The following is a 4,890-nucleotide window of genomic DNA, read 5'->3' as shown; positions in this document are numbered from 1 at the left end:
AGAAGGGGGAATTTTTTTTTTTTAGCAAAATTTTAGGTTGTCAGAGTGTTGCTGTGTGTGATGTTATGGCGACGTCTTAAGTAATTTTTAAGTATGGCAATTTTTGAGCCAGAAAACCAGCAATAAGAAAATCCCAAGACCAGACGCACTTTTTTTCACAGCGCTATTACGTCTGTTACAGTTGGTTGCCAAAAATAAAAATTAAATGTAAATATTTTACACTAGTTATTGTTGTTGGACCAACGACAACAAAAAACAATCTTGGGCTGCTGTTGATGTTATTTTTGTTCTAAACACGGACATCCGCTTATGACCACAATCACATATTATAGTTTCCGTTTATTTATTGTTGGTGTTGGTTGTTATGTGTCCTTTTTTTCTTGTTCAGCTCTCTAACTGCTGTTACGTTTTATTTTATTTTTTTAAGAGAGAGAGAGAGAGAGAGAGAGAGATCATAAAATATTATTAATCACTATGCTACGTTTCTTGTGTTTATTTGTAGGATTTTCAGCTTTAACTGTGTATAAAAAATGATTGGTTATTATTTACTTCAAACTTTTTACTTTTTTTCTTTTGTTAGTGTTGTTGTTGCTGTCCATTTCTGTGCTTTTTTCTCTCTGTATGTTATTTTGTGGTTATTTGAAATAATTTTTCATTTTCATCTTTAGATTTTTTTTTTTTCTTTATTATTTTTTTATTTGTTTTTTATTTGGTTTGTTGCTTTTTATCTGTATTTGTCGTTTTATTGTTTAATGGACATTTTTATTTCCTGTTTTGTTTACTAATGAGATTTTATTATGTTGGCTTTTTTTTTCTCTCTGCTATTATTGTTGTTTGCGTTTAAAGTATAAGAATCGTTGAGGCTTTTGTTGAATTAAGTTCTGTAAATAGACAAAAAATTGAATAAAATTAGTGACAAAAAAAGTTTAAATCACTTAAATAACATAAAAGAAAAACTAATTATTAAGTGTTATTAGTTCTAAATAGTTGGGAAAATAATAAAAATAATAATAAAATAAACAAGTTTTTTTTAGAGAATTTTCTAATTTGTTTTTAAACTATTAAGATAAAGTTGTTGTTAAAGAGATTTAAGTCAAAATTTTCCATCTAGAATATTCGGCTTAACGGTCACATATTAAAAATATCATTACAATTTGGAAGAAAACTTATCCCCAAGTGGAAGTCGAGCCTGAAAAGTATTCAATTAAAAATTTTATTAAAATATATTTTCTCTCATAGCTGGGTGGTACGTTTACTGGTGATCACCTAGTAAAGAACGCCATCTAAAGATCATTAGTTTATGCAGTGTGGACTATGGTCTTAGTGTACATTCAGGCAAAACGGAAATTGTATTATTGTCCGGAAAATGCTAAATGCCTCTATTTGTTCTTCCTCATCTAAGTGGAGAGGTATTGAAGCTTTCGTTTAGTTCAAAATATTTCCGAGCTTTCAGTATCAGAAAGTTTTCTTGGAGTATAAATGTACTCTCAAGAATATCAAAAGCATAGAAAGGTTGCATATGCTGGAAAACGCTTCACACAGACAACAACATCTTGAAAAAGGTTATAAGATTCTCTGCTCTACCACTACTCTAAGAACAGCTCCCAGGAATACTTGCTCCTGCGATCATGCGAAAATTAGTGATCTTCTGCCGGGTCCCCATAATGCCTTTGATTATTGTATCCCGAAACCGTCTCTCTAGAGATAATTCCAATATCATATCTCTACGGAGTCCCTAGAATCACTCGTTCCTTTAAAAAGTTGTTTCTGAGTGTATACAGACGGATGCAAGACAACGAGAGCAGTTAGTGCTGGCATCTTCATTGAAGAAATTGACGCTAAAATCTATTTTAGACTTAAAGATTACGGTAGTATCCTTTAAGCTGAAATATCACCGATCAAGAGGTCGTCGATTTGGCTAAGGTACTATCCGAGATATCAGAATTTATATCAATAGTCAAGCTGCTATTAAATCGCTTATAAGAGTATTTTCCACCTCTAAACTTGTAAATGATTACCAAAGGTCTCCCAAAGGGATGACGTGACATTCAAACTTAACTCTTATTTCGGTCAAATGACACGGGTCTATATATGTCAATAATATAGCCGGCACTTTGGTAAAAATCGGAACCACGCTAATTGAGTTGGAAATATACCAGTTCTGTGGAGTTCCACTACCTGTAATTAAAAAACAGATCATAGACATTGTTATTCCAAGCCCCGGGACCGTTGGTCGAGTGAGTCTTCGATAACTAGAGCGTTTCGGCCTCATATGGATCCACATAGAACTATATATCTCCTTGTTATTCAAAGGCTATTACCGGTCACTGTAACCACTGTTTGGTAACCCTGCTAGACGCATGATTAGTTGTCCATATAATGACAACTGCAGAAGTTGTCAGAGTGAGGATGAAGATCGTAGTCCTTCTTCTTCTTCTCTGTTACTGTCCACCCCCTGAAAATGGTTCGAAAATGAACGCGATCTAGTGTAATGATCTATCGAATGTTCAATTAGAACGACATATTGCATTTTTGAATTTGTCAAAATCGGTATGAACTTCCAATTCTCATTAGGTTGGACGTAATCGTAATCGTACTGCGTCTCTATTTCAATGACATGTCTGTCTTTCTGTGTTTCTTCTCTCTCCTATATTTATATCTCTTCTATAGTTCTTTCTTACAAAAGGACTAACTTTGGATCTAAGAAATGATGCATTTGACAACCTGTCAATACCTAACCAAACCTAATCTTGGGGTATTTTTTGTTATAGATAAAGTACTTAGACCCAGGATATATATCATGGGTCCCTATGAGACCTAATCTTGGGGTATATTGATTATAGGTAAAGTACTTGGATTCATAAGGACCCAGGATATATATTATGGGTCCTTATGAGATTTTGTGATCTTGGGAAGTCAGTATATCATTCTGTTGAATGCACGACAGTGTCCGAACGGAAATAGCTAGAGGACACGTTTATTATCTATTGATTAAGTTGGAAATAAAGGTCTAAGAGTCTTCAATTTTAATGCCCCTAAATGATATATATTTTGTTTAGCACAAAACGCTTTCAATCGTATGTGAAACACGGGCAGTGTGCTTCTGAAATTAAGTCTGCTGATTGCAGAGAACCTGTACCGCCTACAATTGATTCGTTTAAATAGAATATTGGACAAAAAATGGCCGGAATATTTATATAAACTTTTTCGAAGTGTGGTTTGGAAAGTTTAGAATAGAATTTATGTCATCCGACTACGATTTGTTTCGATCGATGCAAAAGGCAGAATATCCGAAATTGTCTTTATTTACTATTGTAGTGGAAACCCTCGGTTTCTCAGAAACATGGGAAAAGTTGTGACCAATGATTTTTGTTTAAAATGGTCATCTTTAGAACTAATTCTTTGGAAACCTTTGGTTATGGAGTCACACTTATTCTATGGAATGATTCTGTTACCAGTTATTTTATCAATGATTTTTGTTCTTATTTGTCACTTCCAGAACTAGTTCTAGGGAAATTTAGAAGAGTTCTCAAACGAGTTGAAAATTTGGACCAATAAATTATCAGATTAAATTGAATTTAGAGATTTCATAACTGTATAAAGTTGTCAAGTATTCTAAAAGTACTTTCGGCAACTAGTTCTAGGGAACTTCAGAAGAGTTCTAAAACCAGTATTTTCAGCAATTTCCGTTTGAAATTTAAACCAATAAATATTCCAGTTTAATTAAATTTTGAATATTTTATTACAATATTTTTCAAAAAGTTCGTGAGAAGTTAATGGAATTTGCACAAAGAAGATATGTATCCGAAATTGTGAATTAAATAACTGCATAATGTTGTCATGCATCCCGAGGAACTAGTTATGTGATGTGTTCGATTCTTCAGTAGTCTGTATTTGATATTAAACTTTAAAACACTCACCAAAAATTTTAATATTCCACAATAATGATTATTCTTCAGATATTCTCTTTTTTAACAAAAAGTAATTTTTCAAACTAAAATTTGGTTTAAAACGAATTTTTACAAAAACTTTTTTTTTTAATTTATTTTTAAAAACAATTTTTATTTAGAATTTTTAAACAATTTTTATAATTTTTACTTTAACAACCTTTTTAAATAAAATATTTTCTTTTAGTTTTAAAAAATTCTCGTTCTTTTAATTTTCAAAATTCACAAAATATCTTCTTGACCAAAACTTGCTTTTAATAAAAAATATATTTTTAAAGAAAATTTTCACTTAAATTTTTTTTTGACATAAAAATTCTTATATTCTTTGCAACTCAAATATTTTCTTTTAATTTTATAAAATTTTTATTTTTTTAATTTATATTAAAAATTAATATTTTTACATACAATTTTTTATCGAACAAAATAGTTGTGTTTTGTTGCTAACGTTCAAAGGCAATTTCATATAAATTTAAAATTTATAAACGTTAGGAGTTAACGTGTAAAATTATACAAGTTAATTTTAACGTCGATAAAAGTGCTACCAATTCAAAAATGAAAATACAAATATTAATGTGTTTATGTCAAACAATAAAAAAATATTTTAAAATAAAATTTAAATAAAAAAAAATATCAAATAAAAAAACCTTTTTTAAGAAAATGTAAATAATTTCAAGATTTAGCAGATTTCTTCTGTGGAGTGATGCCAAGTCAGGTAATGTTCGTTTTGTTGCTAACATTAAGCGTTAACACTCATTGATAGCAACAAAACACAACTAATATTGTTCACTAATATTGGATTTCACTGTAATTAATAAATTTTATTCAAAACATTATCATCAATATTCTTTCTCTTTAATTGCAATATCACACTGATATTTTAATATTCTCTTTTATCACAAATTTCGCACAAAATCGTACGCGTGGGAAAATTTCGTTGCGTTTT

General features: G+C 30.3%; 1 long non-coding RNA gene across 1 annotated transcript; it reads right to left on the bottom strand.

The window, feature by feature from the left end:
- Positions 1-291: 291 nt before the first annotated feature.
- LOC119614583 lies at positions 292-4,077 on the bottom strand. The gene is made up of 2 exons (XR_005232342.1): positions 3,921-4,077; positions 292-881 (listed from the first exon to the last, which is right to left on the bottom strand). It is a non-coding gene; the product is annotated as an uncharacterized LOC119614583 (long non-coding RNA).
- Positions 4,078-4,890: the final 813 nt, after the last annotated feature.

The sequence above is a fragment of the Lucilia sericata genome, unplaced genomic scaffold (genome assembly GCF_015586225.1).
Source record: "Lucilia sericata isolate MDLA Ls3-8-SP2 unplaced genomic scaffold, ASM1558622v1 Contig003086F_arrow, whole genome shotgun sequence".
NCBI classification, from domain to species: domain Eukaryota; kingdom Metazoa; phylum Arthropoda; class Insecta; order Diptera; family Calliphoridae; genus Lucilia; species Lucilia sericata.
Note: the sequence above shows the minus strand (reverse complement) of the source record. Positions and strands in the feature narration are given on the sequence as shown.